Source organism: Molothrus aeneus (assembly GCF_037042795.1).
Source record: "Molothrus aeneus isolate 106 chromosome Z unlocalized genomic scaffold, BPBGC_Maene_1.0 scaffold_55, whole genome shotgun sequence".
NCBI lineage: Eukaryota > Metazoa > Chordata > Aves > Passeriformes > Icteridae > Molothrus > Molothrus aeneus.
This window is the reverse complement of record NW_027098762.1, coordinates 596,202-619,609: the sequence shown is the minus strand read 5'-3', so window position 1 is coordinate 619,609 and position 23,408 is coordinate 596,202. Positions and strand designations below refer to the sequence as shown.

The window sequence follows — 23,408 nt, the reverse complement described above, 5'->3', positions numbered from 1 at the left end:
GAGCTACAGAGACACAAGAGCCACGGAGGGCTGAGACCTTGGGAAGGAGCTGGAGCCCAGAGTGGGGTTTAAACCTCTCTCAAATGTCAGGCTGGGCGTGGTGACGCTCTCACTTTGCCACCATGAAAATGAAATGACCTGAGCGGCCTCTGGGGCCCTGCAGCAGATGAGTGAGCGGATGGAATGAGCTGCAAACGTTGTCCTTTGAACACAAACTCAAGGCCTTTCATGGATGGAAATCTCTTTCAAGGCATTGTTTCTTGGGAGCTCTGGTTTACCTTTGGTTCCTTAACAAAGTAAATTAATAAATGAAGGGGGAGCAGAGTTGTTTCTATAGCAATCCCCATGGAAACATCAAAAATGCCACAAACGCTCATCCTCAGCCTCCAGCTCACAGCTCAGGGTAAAACACAGCCATGGCTCCTGGGTTCAGCCCTTGATGGCCACAGGTCCCAAAAATTCAAGGCTCCAGAGCAGACCCAGTGAGGAGGAGCTGGAGCTGCTCATCCCTCCCATGGGATAAAGAGTGAGAAACGCTTGGGGTCAAACCCTGGGGATTTCCCTAGGATAAACCTGGATTTAGGGCTTCAGTGAGTCGGGAGAGCAGGTCCCAGCCTCTGATCCTGGAGTTCCTGGGTGCCCCTGGTGGGTTTGGCTCCAGCTGGGCCACTCAGTTAATATTGAATATTTTTACAGCTGTTTTATGAATAACACAGCCAGAGCCGGCAGCCAGGATCTGTTGGAGACACCTCGGGAAAAGGAAGGATGTAAATAACAGATGGAGGCAGAAACAGGCACTGAGACACTCCCTGCTGGTTTAGGGACAGTCTGAACACACAGACGGACAGACGGACACGGGGACACGGGCACAGGGACACGGGGACACGGGGACAGAGGGACAGGACACAGCGCATGGCTTCCCCTGACAGAGGGACACAGGGACAGACGGACAGCACACAGGGACACAGGGACAGGACACAGGGACAGAGGGACACGGGCACAGGGACAGGACACAGGGACACAGGGAGAGCAGAGACAGAGGGACATGGGGACAGGACAGAGGGACATCTGCTCGGGATCTCCAGCCCAGGATCCTGCTGGGATTTCAGGGATCTCCAGCCTGGAAAGCTGCTGGGATTCCCAGGATCTCCAGCCCAGGATCCTGCTGGGATTCCCAGGATCTCCAGCCCAGAATCCCAGAATCCTGCTGGGATTCCCAGGATCTCCAGCCCAGGATCCTGCTGGGATTCCCGGGATCTCCAGCCTGGAAAGCTGCTGGGATTCCCAGGATCTCCAGCCCAGAATCCCAGAATCCTGCTGGGATTCCCGGGATCTCCAGCCCAGGATCCTGCTGGGATTCCCGGGATCTCCAGCCTGGAAAGCTGCTGGGATTCCAGCCTCAGTTCCTGTGATTCCAGAGGATTCCAAGAGTACATTCTGGTGATGGATCACATTTTGTGCATAGAAACTTCCCAAGTTTCCGGCAGTGACAGAGCTGCGCTCCCTTGGACCCCGGGATCCTCAGGAATTCCGATGGAAGCAGCTCAGGGAGGAAAAGTGGAAGCAGGAAGTGTGAGGAGTTTGCCGAGCTTGACAGTACAGACGCGTTAAGACATAAATTTACCAATTATTATTGTGTTGCCCTTTTCCAGGAAAGGGTAAAGGAGATTTGTAGGAGCACTTAGCACATGTAAATCCCCTCCTCTTTAGGGCAGAGCAAGGCGCTGAATGGGGCCATAAATATCCCATAAATATCCCACAAATATCCCATAAATACCCCGAGTATTCCATCCTTTTGGAAATCACACCTTTCCCCCTCCTCACGCTGCAATTAAAGCCCGGCCTTATTCTAACACAGCTCTGGGGTTTCAAAACTTCCAAACCGGGGTTTGGTGAGGGACACAGGAGCTCTGGACATCCCTGAGGATCCCAGCAGCTTTCCAGGCTGGAGATCCTAAAATCCCAGAACCCTTTTCCCTGGAGATCCTGAGGATCCCAGCGGGTTTCCAGGCTGGAGATCCTAAAATCCCAGAACCCTTTTCCCTGGAGATCCTGAGGATCCCAGCGGGTTTCCAGGCTGGAGATCCTAAAATCCCAGAACCCTTTTCCCTGGAGATCCTGAGGATCCCAGCGGGTTTCCAGGCTGGAGATCCTAAAATCCCAGAACCCTTTTCCCTGGAGATCCTGAGGATCCCAGCAGCTTTCCAGGCTGGAGATCCTAAAATCCCAGAACCCTTTTCCCTGGAGATCCTGAGGATCCCAGCGGGTTTCCAGGCTGGAGATCCTAAAATCCCAGAACCCTTTTCCCTGGAGATCCTGAGGATCCCAGCGGGTTTCCAGGCTGGAGATCCTAAAATCCCAGAACCCTTTTCCCTGGAGATCCTGAGGATCCCAGCGGGTTTCCAGGCTGGAGATCCTAAAATCCCAGAACCCTTTTCCCTGGAGATCCTGAGGATCCCAGCGGGTTTCCAGGCTGGAGATCCTAAAATCCCAGAACCCTTTTCCCTGGAGATCCTGAGGATCCCAGCAGCTTTCCAGGCTGGAGATCCTAAAATCCCAGAACCCTTTTCCCTGGAGATCCTGAGGATCCCAGCGGGTTTCCAGGCTGGAGATCCCTGGGAATCCCTGGCCAGTCCCAATCCCTCAGTCCCAGGCCCCGGTCCCTGCCTGGCCTCTCCCTTTAGGATTCCTGTCAGGGCTCGGTGGTGCTGCATCGCTGCCAACCGAACTCCACTCAGAGCACCGGGAGGACGAGGACACAGAAATGAGAATCACATTTGGCACATTTAATCAGATCATTATTTTTAAGGAAGGAGCGGGAATGTTAAACACATTTCCCCTTTTTTTTTCCATCTGTTGAGGCTGACGTGCTCTAGGAGCCAGGCACATCTCCTGATGAATATTTCAGCATTCCCAAGGTGCAGGACATCTGGCTGCCACATCCTGCTCACACCTGCACGGCCAGGAAGGGGTTAACGACGGGAGGGTGGGGCCAGGAGCTGATCCTGGCTTACCAGGACATCCCATCATATTCATCCCATCACATCCATCCCATCATATTCATCCCATCACATTCATCCCATCACATTCACCTCGGGTTCTGGGGGAAATCCCAGGGATGCTGTCCCTGAGCAAAGCCAGAACTTGACCCTTTGGAGAGACCTTCTCAGGGTCTGGGAATCCCAGCAGGATTCCGGGCTGGAGATCCTGGGAATCCCAGCAGGATCCTGGGCTGGAGATCCCGGGAATCCCAGCAGGATCCTGGGCTGGAGATCCCGGGAATCCCAGCAGGATTCCGGGCTGGAGATCCTGGGAATCCCAGCAGGATTCCGGGCTGGAGATCCTGGGAATCCCAGCAGGATTCCGGGCTGGAGATCCTGGGAATCCCAGCAGGATCCTGGGCTGGAGATCCTGGGAATCCCAGCAGGTTTCTTGAGCTTCTCCTTGAGAATCCCAGCAGGTTTCCAGGTTGGAGACCCTGAGAACTCCAACACCTTTCCAGATCCCTGATAATCCCAGCAGCGTTCCAGGCTGGAGATCCTGAGCTGGTCTTGGATCTTGGATCCTGAGCTGAGATCCTGGAGTTGGTTTTATTTAGGGAAAGCATTTCTGGAAAATCAGTTCCTTTGTTCTTTGCTCCTTTCTCCTGCGCCCATGGTTCATGAGAGCTTTTCCCCCTTCCAGAGGAGGATCCCTCATTCCCAGGAGTTCTGACACGGCCACCTCGTGGGAAGCTGAGATTCCTCAGCATGGAGCAGGCCTGGAATCGCCCGTGGAGTCGGGAAGCAGCAGGGTAAGCTGCTGGAAAATCTGCTTTTCCCAAAGTTTTGAAGTTTGCTTCTGCCTGGCAGGCAGAGGAAGGAGTCCAAGGCCCTGGCCGTGCGGAGGGAACATCTCCCGTGGAATTTCAGCGTTGCTATAGCGATTGATTAAATAAAATAAACCCCCCCTCCCCATCACTTGTAAATTCCGAATCCTAATTGTGCTGACAACAATCTAAATGTGCCTGGAACAGTGAGTCACACTCCGCATTCCGTGTCTGAGCAGGGCTTCATTTCCATCTAACAAGGCAATTACTGCAGCCCTGTTAATTCCGTGTTAATTCCGTAGCATTTGATTAACAAAAACGTGCTGGGGAGCTTCAGCACCTCTGCCGCTACTCCGGCAGATCCTTATCTCCACCCCTGCTCATTAGCATAAAATATGCAGATGTGCCACCCCCGAACGGGACCAGGACAAGCTCGGACCCATGGCAATCACAAGGGTTTCCTGTCGAGCACAGGAGTCATTTTCAGTCTGGTCCCGCAAAGCCTCTGCTGCTCCGCCCTGGAAGCTGCCGAGGAACTGGGGCCGCTTCCAGCCGCGAGGTCACGGCACAGATCCCCAGTGAGGGAGGCTCCAGCGACCCAGCCCATCCTCGGCCCGGCAGGAGGAGCTTCCCCACCTGGCTCTGCTCCTCCCTCGCTCCCGGAGCTCCCAGCGGGTCCGAGGAGCAGCTGCAGCCGCCCCGAGCCTGGCTCGGCCCCACAGCAGCCCCTTCATGGAGCAGCCAGCAGGAGATGGGGAGGCCATTCCGGAAACCCCAAACGGGAACGGCGCCTGTCCTCCCTCAAGGGATCCTCCCGTGGCAATCAGAACCTCCCTGCCCCAATTCTTTCAGCCATGACCCCTGGAATGGCTCTGGAGTCGTTCTGGATGGATGATGCAGGAGCCAATGGCATTTCCTTTTCAGCCCCTATTGCCAAAGCTGTGCACAAACACAACTGAGCACCAAACAAATCCCTTGGTCCCACTTCTCCCAGGAATTGCTCTGGAGTCATTCTGGATGGATATTAACTGCACCCCAATGGCATTTCCTTTTCAGGCCCTATTCCCAAACCTGTTTCTCACAAACACAACTGAGCACCAAACAAATCCCTTGGTCCCATTTCTCCCAGGAATTGCTCTGGAGTCATTCTGGATGGATATTAACCACACTCCAATGGCATTTCCTTTTCAGGCCCTATTCCCAAACCTGTGCACAAATAAATCCCAATCCCTTGGAGGGCTTTCTTTGGGATTTCCTGGGAAAAGGGAAGAGCAGCTGGAGCTGGGAGTGCTCTGCAGCCCCACGTGCTGAAGCTGTTTGCTTATGAATATAGATGACATTTTTGCCATGGCAAATAAACAAATGCATAAAGATGCATTATTTCATAAGCATAAAAAAAAATCCCTGCTGCAACTATAGTGCTTTTCATTTGTTTTTATGATTACTTGTAATTAATTAGCATCAAAAGAAGATTATCAACATGGCTAAACCCCGAGATTGTGGCAGCAGACGCGGCGATGATGGCGCTGCTTTCTCTTTCTATTGAGGTGGGAAAAAAGGAAATTATCCCTTTTTTATTTCATTTTGTAACTCTGCCGAGATTGGAGTGTTGGAACCCGGTGGCACACAGCCTCAAAATGCACAGAGAGTGGATCTCCAGTGGATCTCCAGCCTGGAAAGTGCTGGGAGTCCCAGGATCTCCAGGGCACACCGGGTTCCTCAGGATTCCAGAAGGTTCCAGGAGAGCCCCTCGGTGTTCCAGGCACGGTGTGTCCATCCAGAGCTCTGGTCCCATCTCCCGCACTCCTCATCCGGCCCAAAGCCTCTTCCCAAACACCCAAATCCAAATTCCGCCCTCTTTTAATGGCGCATTCACTAATGAATTAAGGGCCCTGTTCGTCCCGAACTGATGGGCACGGGGCTGCTCCCGTCCCATCCCATCCCATCCCAGTATAAAATATTAACTCGGCTCGGGCTCAGCACCACTCCGCAGCCATTAGCGCTCATTTGCATATTCATGAGGGCTCATAAATGTTGAAAGAGTCAGCGAGGAGCCGGCGGCAGCAGCAGGGCGGAGCCAAGGTGTGTTTACAGCCCTGATAAGGGATGGCTTTGTGGGACAAACCGGCTCTAATTAGGGCCGGTTCTGTGGGACAAATCGGCCCTAATTAGGGCTGGCTTTGTGGGACAAATCGGCTTTAATTAGGGCTGGGTTTGTGGGATACATCCAGAGGCAGATCCCAGGAATTCCCGTCCGTCCGTGGGAAATGAGTTGGAAACCTGTCTAAAGTCGCTGCTAGCAGGAGAAATGCTCGTGATTCCCTCGCTCCTATCGATAATAAAGTGTTCAAGGAAGGTTATTTAATAACATTTTCCTGTCTGGTAAGTGGAGCTAAAGCAGGACAGCGATTCATTGGCAAGACAATAAAAAGTTCCTTTTCTGCTTACTGGATGTTTTCCCCTCTGCAGAGCATAAATCACATTTTGTGTGAAGTGTGCATCCTTGCTCTGCCAGTTATTTGAATCTCTGGTACTTTATAATAAATGCTTTTTATTGATTTTTTTTTTCTTCTCCTCAGGAAGAATTGAATAAACTCCTGGAGCAGGCAGCTGAGAGGAGAAAACGGGATCAGCATCTTTGCAAGGTAAAGGTGGCAGCACAGGGGGGACTCGCCTCGCTCAGCAGCCCCGCGAGTGCCACCGCAGCACAAACCCGGTGGCCCAAAGGCCCCTCTTGAATTCCAGAGCCCTGGGTGAGGCCAGGAGGGGCTGCAGAGCCCCTGAGGCCCAGGGAAGGGACTGGAGCCCCTCAGGTGGGATTTCTGCAGGAAATTTCTGCTCACACCCAAAATCGCCCTGCAAGGGCCACGCTGTTCCCCTGCTGGAAGTGTGTTCCTACTCCAGGTAATGCCGTGCTCATTACACAATTACCTCGAGTGCTCCACGAAGCATTAATCGGTGCTTGATTGAGACATTCCCCATGCAGGAGCCACCTCTGTCACGGTGACAAATTGCAGGGCTCTGATGGGGCTCCTCCAGCAGGGAGTGCATGGAGGGAAGCAGAACCTCAGCCTCAGCTGTGGGGTGCAGTGCCCAGGCACCACTGATCCTTGTGGCACTCAAAATACCAATCACAGGCTGGAAAACACCCCCAAGGTGTTCTTCCAGCTCAGGACATTCTGTGAGTTTATATACCACGAGTTTATGGTGTAATTTCAGCATTATTTACAAAATATTCCTCAAACCCTGGGCCTCGTCAGGAACTCGGCCCTGGCCACCACCTCCGTGAGTCCGTTCCCAAACTGTCCAGAGGTTCAGGGGCTCCACAAAGCATTAATTGGAGCCACCTCTGTCACGGTGACAAATTGCAGGGCTCTGATGGGGCTCCTCCAGCAGGGAGTGGATGGAGGGAAGCAGAACCTCAGCCTCAGCTGTGGGGGCAAGAACTGATCCTTGTGGCACTCAAAATACCAATCACAGCTGGAAAACACCTCCAAGGTGCTCTTCCAGCTCAGGACATTCTGTCTTTCCACGAGTTTATGGATTATTTACAAAATATTCCTCAAGCCCTGGGCCTTGCCAAGAGCTCGGTCCCCGCCACGTCCCCGTGGCCGTTTGGAGGTCACGGGGAATTTTCCATTCGGTGAGGAGAGGATTTTGCCCGAGGTGCCTGCAGATGTTGCCAGAGATGCCCCAAGGCCCTGCAGATCCCTTCCTGCCTGAGATGGGAACCGAAAATAATTCCCAGGGTGTGAGGGGCCTCAAACCGGCGGGCTTTGAGGAGCCTGGTGCTCACACACCGCAACTGTCACCGGGAACTCTCCACCCAGCCTTTATATAATAGGGGAGGTATTAATCAGGAGTGGAGGTCTGCAAATATTTGCCTGTTTCCATAGAGATGGGGAGCCCACACACACAATAAATACCTTTTCCCACATGCGTTATCATCGCTGCCTAATCATATAATCACCAAGGCACGGCTCAGGCGGGGCCAGCAGGAGAATAAACACCATTAATTAACAGATTTATCAACTAGAGGAGGAGGAGGAGGTGGCAAACGAGGAATGGAGTGGAAAAAGCACTTTGGAGCAGGTTTGGGCCTTTCTCGTTTCTCCAGGAAACTTCACCAACTCTTAATTAGCTCCCCAAATCCTCTCTGCGCTCTTCCAAAAATAAAACTTGCGACAAGTGTTCAAAACCACGCCGCGCTCTCACCCACCAAACACACATTGGAGTACAAATAGAAAGCCACGGCGGGGAAGTGTCACAGGCTTTGCTTGCAAGGAGGAAAATAAAACTGAGACTCCTGGCACAGGCACAAAATCCGACGGGCTGTCACCCGGGGATCGTCTGGGAACGGGGCACGTGCTAAACCCAAAGGGAATTTTGGAACTCAAGTGCTTTGAGGAGTTCCTTTGGTTTCCAAGAGCCTTGCCCAGGGCGGCACCTCCGTCCAGCCTGCTCCCCGTACTGGGAACGCAGCGTCCGGACCCAAAGGGGTTTTTGCTGTTCGTTCCATTCTAAATCAAAATGGAGTTTTGGAAATAAAACAGCAAAGTTTGAAGAGTTCCTTTGGTTTCCAAGAGCTCCAATCACCTTTATGGGTGCCAGGGTGGCACCTCCATCCAGCCTGCTCCCCGTACTGGGAACGCAGCGTCCGGACCCAAAGGGATTTTTGCTGTTCATTCCTCGTTCCATTCTAAATCAAAATGGAATTTTGGAATTTAAATAGCAGAGTTTGAAGAGTTCCTTTGGTTTCCAAGAGCCTTGCCCAGGGTGGCACCTCCATCCAGGCTGCTCCCCGTACTGGGAACGCAGCGTCCGGACCCAAAGGGGTTTTTGCTGTTCGTTCCATTCTAAATCAAAATGGAGTTTTGGAATTAAAGCAGCAAAGTTTGAAGAGTTCCTTTGGTTTCCAGGGAACTGAGCCCTGAGTTCCCAGGGATGAAAGCACCTCTGGCTCCTGGTGGTGAAGAGGAGCCATTCCCAGGGACTGGATCATGGAACAAACAACTCCACGGGACTGGGAAGGGACCAGAGCAGGGCAGGGCCACCTTTCCCTGTCCCGGGTGACCCATCCCGCCTGGCCTGGGACTCTCGGGGTTCGTTGTTATTCCCGTGGGAGTCTCCCGCGGTTCGGAGCTGCTGCCCGGGCACCAGGGGCCGGGTGCGGGGCACGTCCCGGGCCAGCCGCGGGCTCCCGCGGTTCGGAGCCGCTGCCCGGGCACCAGGGGCCGGGTGCGGGGCACGTCCCGGGCCAGCCGCGGGCTCCCGCGGTTCGGAGCCGCTGCCCGGGCACGGCGCTCACCGGGCCCGGTGCGGGGCACGTCCCGGGCCAGCCGCGGGCTCCCGCGGTTCGGAGCCGCTGCCCGGGCACGGCGCTCACCGGGCCCGGTGCGGGGCACGTCCCGGGCCAGCCGCGGGCTCCCGCGGTTCGGAGCCGCTGCCCGGGCACGGCGCTCACCGGGCCCGGTGCGGGGCACGTCCCGGGCCAGCCGCGGGCTCCCGCGGTTCGGAGCCGCTGCCCGGGCACGGCGCTCACCGGGCCCGGTGCGGGGCACGTCCCGGGCCGGTCCCGCCCCGCCGGGGCCGGGCCGCGCCCGTCGGCGCTGCCGTGTGAGTGATGCGCGTTGCGGCGGCATGACGGGCTCATTATGGAGCATAATTGCGGCGCAATCTCCTGGTAAACACCGGGTTAAAGCCCCTGGAAGATGCTTGTTCCTCTCGTTATTAATTAGCACGTGTCCACTCCGCCAGATCCAGAGCCCAAACTTCATTTGTTATGTTCAGCCAAATGCATGAGTAGCTTTGGAGTAATTATTTTCCAACATCATCTAATACCTCTCTGCACATCAATTAAAAATCCTCTTAACAAGGAACTGCATTTTGTTGGAGATCAAATGCCTCGTCCAAAGCTGTATCAATCATGTAGAGCTAATTAGTGGGTCTGCTTTATATCATTTGTTTTACTTTATTATTCTATTATACACTTCCTAATGAAACCAATTGAACAATTTGGAAATCTTTGTTCAATTAATTGAAGGCTTAAAGGCCAGCTCCCTTTTCTTTTGCCTTTAAAAAGCAGGGATGCAAAGGGAAAGAAGATTCCCTGCATGGCTTAGATCTATTTTATTTATTCCATTTATTTGATATCTCACTGGGGTTATGGAGGAACACTGTCCCAGGAGGGCTCTCCATGGATCTGCAGGAACACTGTCCCAGGAAGGCTCTCCCATCCATGGATCTGCAGGAACACTGTCCCAGGAAGGCTCCCATCCATGGATCTGCAGGAACACTGTCCCAGGAAGGCTCTCCCAGCCATGGATCTGCAGGAACACTGTCCCAGGAAGGCTCTCCGTGGATCTGCAGGAACACTGTCCCAGGAGGGCTCTCCATGGATCTGCAGGAACACTGTCCCAGGAAGGCTCTCCGTGGATCTGCAGGAACACTGTCCCAGGAAGGCTCTCCCAGCCATGGATCTGCAGGAACACTGTCCCAGGAAGGCTCTCCGTGGATCTGCAGGAACACTGTCCCAGGAAGGCTCTCCCAGCCCTGCTCAGTCCCAGCAGCTGGAGCTGAGAACTTCCAGGCCATCCTTCAGCTCTGTTTTCCAATCACCACAAGCAGAGGGAGAGGATTCGAGGCACAAACAATAGAGGAGCATTCCAAAAATCAAACTGCAGCTGGAGGAGGGAGAGCTGGACAAGGGACAGGCTGGAGGATGGGATAAGGGGATAAAAGAGTCTCTGAATCCAGGAAGGCTGATGGCACCTGGATTGTGTCACCTCCTGGGGCAGCAGGAGCTGGGCAGGGCAAAACCCCCAATCCTGGGCACAATTCTGGGCTCCTCATGACAGGGGAGACATGGAGCTGGGCAGGGGCTGCAGAATCCCTGAGGGAGCTGGGAAGGGGCTGCAGAATCCCTGAGGGAGCTGGGAAGGGGCTGCAGAGTCCCTGAGGAGCTGGGCAGGGGCTGCAGAATCCCTGAGGGAGCTGGGAAGGGGCTGCAGAATCCCTGAGGAGCTGGGCAGGGGCTGCAGAATCCCTGAGGGAGCCGGGCAGGGGCTGCAGAGTCCCTGAGGGAGCTGGGCAGGGGCTGCAGAGTCCCTGAGGGAGCTGGGCAGGGGCTGCAGAATCCCTGAGGAGCTGGGCAGGGGCTGCAGAGTCCCTGAGGGAGCCGGGCAGGGGCTGCAGAATCCCTGAGGGAGCTGGGAAAGGGCTGGAGAATCCCTGAGGAGCTGGGCAGGGGCTCAGCCTGGAGCAAAGGAGGCTCAGGGGCCCTCGTGGCTCTGCCCAGCTCCTGCCAGGAGGGCACAGGGACAGGAGGCCTCAGGCTGGGCCCCATCAGGAATTTCCCCATGGAAAGGGAGCTCAGGGAGGCTTTTTGGAGCCCCCATGGTGCCCAGCATCCCTGGGACACCTCAGGGGTGACGAAGCACAGCTCCGTGCGTGCTGCTGGTGCAGGAGCAGGAATTGAGAGCAGCCCCTCTGCAGCCACCGTGAAAGCTTCTCAGCTAAATCAAACTGACAAATCAGCAGATGCTGAGGGGCTTGCAGCAAATGGACTGTGTTTCCTTTTTCATATGGAGAAGGAGGGTAAAAATAAGAATGACTTTCACATGCCGTCAGATTGCTCGGGAGAAATTAAAGGATATTCTAGAAGCATTGGAGCAGAGGGAACTCAGATTTAGACCTCTCGAAATCTGAGGTTCCTGCTTGTCAGTAATAGCAAAACGCATTTCTCGGCTGGTTTAAAGGCGCAGCTCTGGCAGGAGGGCCGGCAGAGCCACCTCCAAGCCTTGCCAGGGGCTGGCAGCAGTTGTGGCTTCCCTGTGAGCAATCAGAGCACTTAGGCTGGATGTTTACTGCTCACACAGGTCCCCCTCGGCCCCAGCTGCTCCAGATGTGCTGCGAGTGCGTGCCCGGAGCGGACGCGGGTGGTCCCGGCCCCGCGGAGCCTTTGATGTGCACGCCCAGGTAGGAAGGGCTTGGATGGGGACATTTGGGAGCCATTAGGGCTCCTCGCTCGCACACAGGAGGGAGGAGGGGGAACATCCTTTTCGGATTAGCCCGGCTTCCTGTTTGGAGAGCTGCGGCCAGCTCCAGTTCGCATCCAGCGAGGAAACAAAAGCAGACACGCACACAGAGCCCGGGGCCCCTCGGTGTCACAGGAGGGCCGAGCTCAGTCACTTCCGAGCTTACAAAACGCCCCAGGACAGAAATGAAATCCCGAGCTTGCCGACTGGAGCACAGGGAAATGAAAAAGGAGTGGAAAAGCAGCCCCGGTGACCTGGGCCGGGGCTCACCGCTGTCCTGAGGGTGTCACTCAGCCCCGTTTCCAGCCTTAAAACGGGGCTTAAGTAGGCCAGAAGTGCCGGGATCCTTGTGCTGCCGGCGCGGGGATCTTGCAGCTCCAGCGAGCGCTGAGCCGGGTTTAGCCGGGGGGCTGGGTCTGGCAGCGCCCTGAGCCGGGTTTAGCCGGGGGGCTGGGTCTGGCAGCGCCCTGAGCCGGGTTTAGCCAGGGGGGCTGGGTCTGGCAGCGCCCTGAGCCGGGTTTAGCCGGGGGGCTGGGTCTGGCAGCGCCCTGAGCCGGGTTTAGCCGGGGGGGCTGGGTCTGGCAGCGCCCTGAGCCGGGTTTAGCCGGGGGGCTGGGTCTGGCAGCGCCCTGAGCCGGGTTTAGCCGGGGGGCTGGGTCTGGCAGCGCCCTGAGCCGGGTTTAGCCAGGGGGGCTGGCTCCAGCCGGGTCCAGCTGAGCCGGGTTTAGCAAGCCGCGTTGGTTGCCGCGGCCTGAACATGCCCCGAGCCGGGTTTAGGCAGGGACCCGGCCTGGCCCAGCGTCCCCAGCGTGCCCCGAGCCGGGTTTAGGCAGGGACCCGGCCTGGCCCAGCAGCCCCGGCGTGGCCTGAGCCGGGTTTAGCCAGGGACCCGGCCTGGCCCAGCAGCCCCAGCGTGCCCTGAGCCGGGTTTAGGCAGGGACCCGGCCTGGCCCAGCGTCCCCAGCGTGCCCCGAGCCGGGTTTAGGCAGGGACCCGGCCTGGCCCAGCAGCCCCAGCGTGCCCTGAGCCGGGTTTAGCCAGGGACCCGGCCTGGCCCAGCAGCCCCAGCGTGCCCTGAGCCGGGTTTAGGCAGGGACCCGGCCTGGCCCAGCAGCCCCAGCGTGCCCCGAGCCGGGTTTAGGCAGGGACCCGGCCTGGCCCAGCAGCCCCAGCGTGCCCTGAGCCGGGTTTAGGCAGGGACCCGGCCTGGCCCAGCAGCCCCAGCGTGCCCCGAGCCGGGTTTAGGCAGGGACCCGGCCTGGCCCAGCAGCCGCAGCGTGGCCGGGGCCGGCGCAGCGCAGCCGGGGCCGCTCCCGCCCGGCTCGGAGCGCCCTCAGCCCGTCCCAGGCAGGAAGGACAATCAGAGCCACGCGGCCGCTGCTCGCTCGCGTTTCCCCTCTGCTCGGGGAAGTTTGGATGTCGGGAAGAAAGCGCAGCCCCCTCCGCACGGGGCTTTAGGGACAGCAGCTCGGGGTGTCCCGAGAACGGATCCGGACAAAGGCACGGAGGGGTCCCCTCCCTCTCCTGGGGTCCTCTCCTGCCCCTCAGCTGGGAAATTAATTTGGAGCAAAGTGTAAAGGGAGAACATTTTAGCGATCGAATCCTGTAGGTCCCATTATTTAATTTCTGGGTACAAAGCCGGGAACGCAGAGACAGATGCGGGAGAGAGCTCGAGAGGCAGCGAGGACATTGTTCAGCCCCGCTCCTCTGAAGGGCCAATAATTGAAGGCAATTATTCCCTTCAAGCCCTTCAGTTCCAGGGGCTGCTGCAGGAGTTGCAGGGATAAAAGTGGGAGCCTTTCATGTGGAGCTCTCAAGTGCCCGTCCTCCAGGCAGAGCAAAGCCACACGGAGAGGGCTGGCTTCCCTTCCTCCTTCATGCATTATTCCAGAATGGGATTATTAAACATTACTGAATGGAGAATTTAAATACGACACATTGACAGATCATTAATTTTTTTTTTTTAACAAGAAAAACAATTCACTCATCATCAAAAATATGAATTAAATCTTTGAAGGGAACCTCCAAGGAAAAACACAACGGTTGCTGTTTTCCCTGACTCTAGGGCTCCTTTCTTAATTCTGCAATAGGGAGGAATTTCTGTTCAGCTACCAAATAAAATCCAGATTTCAGTCCATTAATCAGGAAGGTGGAGGTGTCCTCTGCCATGAATCCCTGACAGCAGGTGCTAAGGAGCTCCTGCACATCTGGAATTCCCCAAGTCCCATCCATGTCCATCCATACCCATCCATGTCCATCCATACCCATCCATACCCATCCATACCCATCCATGTCCATCCATATCCATCCATGTCCATCCATGTCCATCCATATCCATCCATGTCCATCCATACCCATCCATGTCCATCCATACCCATCCATGTCCATCCATGTCCATCCATGTCCATCCATGTCCATCCATACCCATCCATACCCATCCATGTCCATCCATGTCCATCCATGTCCATCCATGTCCATCCATACCCATCCATACCCATCCATGCCCATCCATACCCATCCATGTCCATCCATACCCATCCATACCCATCCATGTCCATCCATACCCATCCATGTCCATCCATGTCCATCCATGTCCATCCATGTCCATCCATGTCCATCCATACCCATCCATGTCCATCCATGTCCATCCATGTCCATCCATACCCATCCATACCCATCCATACCCATCCATGTCCATCCATGTCCATCCATGTCCATCCATGTCCATCCATGTCCATCCATGTCCATCCATACCCTTCCATGTCCATCCATGTCCATCCATGTCCATCCATGTCCATCCATACCCATCCATGTCCATCCATACCCATCCATGTCCATCCATGTCCATCCATGTCCATCCATGTCCATCCATGTCCATCCATACCCATCCATACCCATCCATTTCCATCCATACCCATCCATACCCATCCATACCCATCCATGTCCATCCATACCCATCCATACCCATCCATGTCCATCCATGTCCATCCATGTCCATCCATACCCATCCATGTCCATCCATACCCATCCATGTCCATCCATACCCATCCATGTCCATCCATGTCCATCCATGTCCATCCATGTCCATCCATGTCCATCCATACCCATCCATGTCCATCCATGTCCATCCATGTCCATCCATGTCCATCCATGTCAATCCATGTCCATCCATACCCATCCATGTCCATCCATGTCCATCCATGTCCATCCATACCCATCCATGTCCATCCATGTCCATCCATGTCCATCCATACCCATCCATACCCATCCATACCCATCCATACCCATCCATACCCATCCATGTCCATCCATGTCCATCCATGTCCATCCACACTACCAGGCAAACTTCATTAGAAAAAGAATGAATACCCAAATCCAAGCCGCAGCCAAATTTTGGGAGTGTGGTTTATTCCTGGTAGTGTGCCATGGTTTGGGTTAGAAAAGGCCGGGAAGGTGCCATTAAATCCCAGTCCCGAGGTAGGAGCTGTCTGGAGCTGGTCTCCATCCGTCCCAGAGCAGCACAGGCGGGGTTAACCCTGGGCTGGGGCTGGGTTTGGGTCAGAGAGCCACAGCACCCCGGGGATGGTGCCCGCTCCCAGGGGCTCCAAGGATTCCCGTCTCATTCCTGCCATCTTGCTCCAGAAAACCCCACGTGCTCACGGGGCAATGCAGCATCCCATAGAAATCACACGGCTCTGGAGGAAGGGGATCCTTTGCATGGATTTGGGAACCCGAGGGATTAGGGGTTTTAGCTGTAAGCCCAGCTCAGGCTGCTCTGCAGCACTTCAAACTCCTAATTTCCCAAAATCTCCATTTCACCCGCTCAAGATCTTTGAGCAAGCAGCAGATTTCCCCAGGCTGTGTTAATCCCACATTTCATCCTTGCCTGGGCTGTTTTTAGAGGCTGAGAAATGTAATCCTAATTTAATCCACACTGGAAGCTGTGAGGGAGGCCAGGGGCACTGGGAAGGATGGGGTCAGCAGGAAAGGGGTTCCCAGAAATTCCCCTTGTGCTCCCGACCCCACAGCCCGGCTGGCTGAAAGGGAATTTCAGGGACACTGGCGGATTTTCCCCCTGTGGGGACGCTGAATCTTGGGCATCTCCACCAAGAACCGCCTCAGAGACAACCTCGAGTCATTTGATCAACCTGCCCTGGGGCCAAAGTTAATGTCCTCAGCTCTCTGAGGCCTTGGCACTCTCAGAACATCCCCAGAACTTTCATGCTCCTTGTCCCCAAAAAGAACTCATGGAAAAACCCACGGCAGGAAAACCAGATCAAGCCTGAGAACAGGGAATAGATCAGGAGCTGGACTCTGCTGATCCCTGTGGGGATCAGGAAATTCTGTGTCCCTGTGATCCTCCTCTGCTCAAATTCCAGGTCAGTGCCGGACAGGAGCTGTGTCCAGGCAAATCCCAGTGCAGGCAGGAGGGAGCCCCGTCGGGATAATTCACCCTGGGGCACAAAGCAGTTTTTATCTTCAGCTTTCTGTCCAGGAAAAGCAGCTTTTCCTCCCCATTCTATTCACACTGCACCTTAGGAACGCTGGGCTTAGTTAAGCTCAGCTTTAGGTGGTGCTGGAGGGCTCAGGTTCTGGATTTGGGAGGTAAAAATATAGGAAATGTGCCATCCCAAAAGCAGAGAGGAAACCAGAGGTCTCAGCCTCCAACCCAGTTGCTGGAGCTGGGATTTAGGGACTTTGTGGGGGATTAGTGGGATGGATCACCTCCCTTTCCCCCCAGATTCAGCAGGGCCGTGATTTGTGCCCGCTAAGCCGCTCTAATGATGAACAATCCTTTTTATTAACGGGCCTAAAAATAGCAGCTGCAGCCAGCCCTTACATAAAGCAGCAGTGCCATGTGTGCCCCTGGGAGCGCCTCGGGGCCAGAGAGGGGTTCAGCTGCTCTCAGCTCCCCTTGGGGGCTGTCCCGGTGGCTTTTGGGGGGTTTGGGGCTGCACATCCACACAGATATCCCTGCAGCACCTGGGGATGTCACCCAGCGCCCTTCAGTGCCACCAGCGGCTGCTGCTTCCCCTTTTTCCATGAGTTTCAGGGGCACAGGAGACAGCTGGGACCCCCACAGCTCTGATTCCTCGGGGTCCATCTCAGGGATGCCTCAGCCTGTGTCCCCTTCCCACCTGGGAATGAAATAAAACAGGGATGAACCAAAAAAGGGGAGAGGAGCCTGGCAGCGATTCGCACTCAGCTCGGGGGAATCCTTCCCCAGTGAGCCCTGGGTGCCTGAGCCCCAAATCCCAAACCCCAGCAGCCAAACCCTGCTCAGCTTTCCCCAGGCTCTGAGTGCCTGAGCCAGCCCCAAATCCCAAACCCCAGCAGCCAAACCCTGCTCAGCTTTCCCCAGTGAGCCCTGGGTGCCTGAGCCAGCCCCAAATCCCAAACCCCAGCAGCCAAACCCTGCTCAGCTTTTCCCCAGTGAGCCCTGGGTGCCTGAGCCAGCCCCAAATCCCAAACCCTGCTCAGCTTTCCCCAGTGAGCCCTGGGTGCCTGAGCCAGCCCCAAATCCCAAACCCTGCTCAGCTTTCCCCAGTGAGCCCTGGGTGCCTGAGCCAGCCCCAAATCCCAAACCCTGCTCAGCTTTTCCCAGGTCTCTGCCGCTCTCTGTAAGTTCCAGGATGGAATTAGCAGCTCAATCATGAGAAAAGGAATCGGAGCCTCCTCCAAGCTGTCAAGTGCATTTTGCTGGATGATTAATTGGCAGAGCTGTGGCCAAGCCCTGGGTCCTGCCACAGGCCATGCCCTTGACTTGCACCTGCCACTGATTGCACAAAATGGATGTCTTCACTTCTCCCTGTTTTTAATTTTCCCTCCCAGTTGTTTTTCGGTGCAGCTGTTGAGCTGCTTGAAGGAAATCTTATTTCTCTCCACCAGAAACTTGAACAACTTCCCCAATCTCAGGAGGCTGAAATGAATGGAATTCTCTGCCCCAGCCTGACTTATGGAAGCGGTATTTTAGGATCTTTAGGAAAGCTGTGCTCATTGGACGTGATTTTTGCTCTTTTTCTAGGAGCTGGGGTGTTGCTGTGCTTTGTGAGGTGCTGCGGTGGGATCTGCCCGGGGTGAGTGCGGCAGAACGGGGCAAACCCCAAAACAAATGGGGATTCTGCCCATTGAACCCAGTGGAGGAGTGAAGGAGAAGAAGTTTTTACCTTTGGTGTTGAATTTTGTGGCAGAGACCAAGGCAAAAGGGGCAAATCCAGTGGTGGGCAATTCCAGGTGATTTGGTGTCACAGGGATTCCCTGATGGGGACAAAGCTGGGAGTGGCAGCGAGGAAAATCCCGCAGAACTCCTCCCTCCCTGGTGGTTCCACACGTGGGGAAAAATTGGGGAAACATTGGGGAAACATTGGGAAAAAATTGGGGAAAATTGGAGAAAATTGGGAAAAATTGGGGAGAATTGGGAAAAAACTAGGAAAAAAATGGGAAAACATTGGGGAAAAATTGGGGAAAAATTAGGAAAAAATTGGGGGGGAAATTGGGGGAAAATTGCGGGAAAAAAATGCAGAAAAATTGGGGGAAAATTGGGGAAAAATTGGAGAAAATTGGGAAAACATTGGGGGAAAATTGGGGGAAAATTGGAGAAAATTGGAAAAAAATTGGGGAAAATTTGGGAAAAAATGGGGGAAAATTGGGAAAAATTGGGGAAAATGGGGAAAAAATTATGAAAAAAATGGGGAAACATTGGGGAAAATTGGAGGGAAAATTGGGGAAAAAATAGGAAAAAATTGGGGGAAAATTGGGGAAAAGTGATGGAGAGTTGGGAGTCAAACAAATTAAGTGTGACAGCAAAAAAAAAAAAGCCAAGTCTTGCCTGGATTTGCTTGCTGGGAATGCCACGAAGTCAAGTATCTTATTAAGTTCAAGAGAATTACATTTTCCATGCTCCAGAGAGAGACACGAGCCCTTTGGAAAATCATAATGAACGGCTTTGTGCCACCCTCATTTACATAGCTTTGATAAATGGCTGTAACCAGATTAGGCAGATAAAATAACCAGTCTATTAATTACAATGATTATTATTTAATAGAAAATGGGATTCAGCAATGCATTATATGGATGTGCTGGTTTATCTCTGGGAGGAAGATAAGTGTCCGGCTCCTCTGCAAGCCAAAGAATATGTTCATTACCTGGGCAAGATTTATAAGTATAATTGAGGGTAATATTTGAAAACTCTTGGCCTTATTTGGTGGACAAGGCAGGGCTGCTGCTTTAATTAAGCTGCCTAAATGAAGTTATCAAGCAGGGACCCATTTGTGGGGAATTACTGCAAACTTTGGGAGCTGGAAGAGCCCCAGGGTTGTTATCTCCAGCCCTGGCTGTGTTTTAGGGGAATTTAAAAACTGTGAGGCCTGAGGGCCCAGCTTTTCATTTCGGTGAGAAATTCCTGGGCTCCTCAGGACAGGAGCAGGGAATTGAGGAATTCCCTGTCCAGGGCAGGGAATTGAGCTGGGATGGGGCTGAGGGAGCTGGGATGGGGCTGAGGGAGCTGGGATGGGGCTGAGGGAGCTGGGATGGGGCTGGGATGGGGCTGAGGGGCCTGGATGGGGCTGAGGGGCCTGGATGGGGCTGAGGGGCCTGGATGGGGCTGGGATGGGGCTGGGATGGGGCTGAGGGGGCTGGGATGGGGCTGAGGGGCCTGGATGGGGCTGGGATGGGGCTGGGATGGGGCTGAGGGGGCCTGGATGGGGCTGGGATGGGGCTGGGATGGGGCTGGGATGGGGCTGAGGGGGCCTGGATGGGGCTGAGGGGCCTGGATGGGGCTGAGCCTGCAGAAATGAATTTAGGGGGAGTGTCCTGGATGTGACCATGGCAGGGCTGGACGTGGCTCTAGGTTCCAGCATCACTTCCCAGAGGGGGTTTGTGTGGAGCCCGGCACAGGCAGGGCCAGGAGGGGCGGGCCCCGCGGTGTCCCCTGTCCCGTGTCCCTGGCTGCCGGTGGCAGCCGCAATGAAAGATGGATGGTGCCATCTGTGCCCGCACATGGCACGGCGCAGGGGAGGTCAATGCTAAGTAGAGCACGAGACGCGGCTGCCGGAGTCACCCCGGCAGAAAATGAGAGCGGCCGCAGTGCCCGGAGCCGCCCCAGCCCCGCACCGGCCCCGGCAGCCGCAGCCCGAGCAGCCAAAGCAGCCAAAGCAGCCAAAGCAGCCAAAGCAGCCGCGCCCGGGCTGCGCCGGCTCCCGTGTCCCGTGTGCCATGTCCCGTGTGCAGTGTCCCGTGTGCCATGTCCCGTGTGCCCTGTCCTGTGTGCCCTGTCCCGTGTGCCATGTCCCGTGTGCCCTGTCCCGTGTCCCCTTGTCCTGTGTGTCCTGTGTGCCGTGTGCCCTGTCCCGTGTGCCCTGTCCTGTGTGCCCTGTCCTGTGTGCCCTGTCCTGTGTGCCCTGTCTCCTGTCCCCTGTCCCGTGTGCCCTTGTTCTGTGTGTCCTGTGTGCCGTGTGCCCTGTCCCGTGTCCCCTTGTCCTGTGTGTCCTGTGTGCCGTGTGCCCTGTCCCGTGTGCCCTGTCCTGTGTCCCCTTGTCCTGTGTCCACAGCCGCGCCCGGGCTGCGCCGGGTTCCCCTTCCCCTGTCCTGTGTCCCGCAGCCACTCTCTGTGTGTCCCCTGTCCCCTGTCCCCTGTCCCGTGTCCCCTGTCCCGCAGCCACTCTCTCTGTGTATCCCCTGTCCCATGTCCCGTGTCCCGTGTCCCGCAGCCACTCTCTCTCTGTGTGACCCATGTCCCGCAGCCACTCTCTCTGTGTATCCCCTGTCCCATGTCCCGTGTCCCCTGTCCCGCAGCCACTCTCTCTGTGTGTGTGTGTCCCCTGTCCCCTGTCCCGTGTCCCGTGTCCCGCAGCCATTCTCTCTCTCTCTGTGTGTGTGTGTCCCCTGTCCCGTGTCCCCTGTCCCGCAGGTGGGTTTAGGAGCATCAGGCATCTCTCCATTCCACCAGGAAAACTGGTGGGTTTAGGGACATCCATCTCTCCATTCCACCAGGAAACAGAGAGGACCCAAGAGCCCCAAATTCCTGCTCTGGAGCTCAGATTTTCAGCTTGGAAAAAGCTCCCAAGAGCCCCAAATTCCCACTCGGATATTCCAAATGGAAAAGGCTCCCAAGAGCCCCAGGTCCAACCATTGCCATGTCCCCAGGTGTCACATCCACGTGGATTTTAATCCCTCCGTCCTGCCCGTTTCTCACTCGTTCCATTTGGAATGTTCTCCCCGGGGATTTTGCTCCAAACGGTTCTGGGATTGTTGAGGTATTTGCCGGTGTCCCTGGAAATCAGGAAATGCAGGTTTTGGTGATCCTCACTTGGAGGGCCTCAAACGGGCAAGGGGAGGAAGGATTATTCCCATTTCTTTGCTAAAATGAGGTGGAAAAAAAGGCAAAAACAGGTGCTTTGAATTTTTCCAAGGTGCAAACCAAATGACAAAAGGCAGGAGCATTGCATTGTTTGAGTTTGGAATAAAAGGCAGATAATTAGGAAATTGGGAGTCGATTAATTTCCCAAATTTACTCAGGCACGAAGCACTGAGCTCTGGTGATATTTGCTTACCTCGTCATTATGCAAAAATATATTAGCTAATTATTTTGACTAATGCAATTAAGATATGCATATTTAGCAGAAACGCCACAATAGAAACGTTCCAGTCAGCAGCTGCTGGCTTGGCACTCGTGGGCAGCCGAGAGGCAAGCGGAAAACAGGGATTCTGTTCCTGCTGCGCCAGGAATTCCAGCCCAAAATCCCAGATTCCTGCTCTGGGGCAGCTGGGAAAAGCCTCCCTTCCTCCTTCCATGGGATTATGGAAGGGATTCATTCCGTCATTCCATCGTGGAATTCCAGTATCCCATCATTCCCTCATGGAATTCCAGTATCCCATCGTTCCCTCATGGAATTCCAATATCCCAAATTCCAATATCCCAGATTCCAATATCCCAGATTCCAATATCCCATCATTCCATCATGGAATTCCAATATCCCAGATTCCTGCTCAGATATTCAGCTTGGAAATGCCTCCCTTCCTCCTTTTCATGGAATTCTGGAATGTTTTAGGAATTCCATCCCAATGTCCCCCTTCCATGGAATCCAGGAATGGTTTAGGCTGGCCCCTTGGAATGGGCATGGAAGGAACCCAAAGATGCCCCAGCTCCAGGGCAGGGTGGCGCCGCTCAGCCGGGCTGGCACCCTGGGCATGGCGGGGCCCTGCTGTGGGGGCACTGCCAGGGCTGCTGTGGGTGCCAGCCGGGTGCCCAGGCCGGGTGCTGTGGGTGCCCAGGCCGGGTGCTGTGCGTGCCCAGGCCGGGTGCTGTGCGTGCCCGGGCCGGGTGCTGTGCGTGCCCAGGCTGGCTCTGCCGGGTGCTGTGGGTGCCCAGGCCGGGTGCTGTGTGTGCCCGGGCCGGGTGCTGTGGGTGCCCAGGCTGGGTGCTGTGGGTGCCCGGGCCGGGTGCTGTGTGTGCCCGGGCCGGGTGCTGTGGGTGCCCAGGCTGGGTGCTGTGCGTGCCCGGGCCGGGTGCTGTGCGTGCCCAGGCTGGCTCTGCCGGGTGCTGTGGGTGCCCAGGCTGGCTCTGCTGGGTGCCCAGGCTGGCTCTGCCGGGTGCCCAGGCTGCTCTGCCGGGTGCTGTGCGTGCCCAGGCTGCTCTGCCGGGTGCTGTGGGTGCCCAGGCTGCTCTGCCGGGTGCTGTGGGTGCCCAGGCTGCTCTGCCGGGTGCTGTGGGTGCCCAGGCTGCTCTGCCGGGTGCTGTGCGTGCCCAGGCTGCTCTGCCGGGTGCTGTGCGTGCCCAGGCTGGCTCTGCCGGGTGCCCAGGCTGCTCTGCCGGGTGCTGTGCGTGCCCAGGCTGCTCTGCAGGCTGCTGTGGGTGCCCGGTGCCCACGGGCACGGCGCTGGCATGGGAGCTGTTGCAGACACAGTCCAGATTGGCAGCAGATGGCACCTCCCACTCTCAGGGAAATATTTGAAAGGGCACCCAAATGCAGCAGGAGCCATTTGCCAGCCCACACGGCTGGGCAGGAATGAACCAAACTGGGCACGGGCACCCAAACAGTGCCAGCTGCTCCTCCATGGGAGCCCCGGAGGCCACAGCTGGACTGCAAAACACCTGGATTTGTGGGGACAGGGAAGGAAAAGCAGCTTCTTGGAGAGGAGGGGACAACTCCCAGCCCTCCCGTGCCACACAGGGTGCCCAGAGCCAGCCTAAACCAGTCCCGAATCCCATGGAAGGAGGAAGGGAGGCTCTTCCCAGCTGCCCAGAGCAGGAATCTGGGATACTGGGCTGGAATGGCTGGCGCAGGGTGTGGCAGGGCCAGGAGCGCTGGCAGTGCCAGCCTGGGAGCCCCAGTGCCCCCTGGCATCCCCTCCACGCTCACCTGGCACAGCCCAGCAGGGCCAGGGCTCATTCCCTGCTCTGCAGCCACAACAATCGAATTTAAAGCTCTTTTCTTGTCTGCATCTTGTGTGCACTTTGGGAAGCTTTCCCCCTAAATCTGCTCCTTAAACTCAACAGGTTTAACTCTGCTGGGTACGGGATGGACATTCCTGAGGAAAATCCCTGAGGAAAATAATCCCTGAGG

At 55.7% G+C, this 23,408-nt stretch overlaps 1 long non-coding RNA gene across 1 annotated transcript in view; it reads left to right on the top strand.

Moving 5' to 3' along the window:
* The window catches only part of LOC136569527 (uncharacterized), a 31,956-nt gene extending 13,043 nt beyond the window's left edge, over positions 1 to 18,913 (top strand). The window contains exons 3-6 of the long non-coding RNA XR_010785368.1: positions 3,685 to 3,793; positions 6,388 to 6,453; positions 11,686 to 11,785; positions 17,870 to 18,913. This is a non-coding gene — a long non-coding RNA (uncharacterized lncRNA). The remainder of the gene's footprint in view (positions 1 to 3,684; positions 3,794 to 6,387; positions 6,454 to 11,685; positions 11,786 to 17,869) is intronic.
* The last annotated feature ends 4,495 nt before the right edge of the window (positions 18,914 to 23,408 follow it).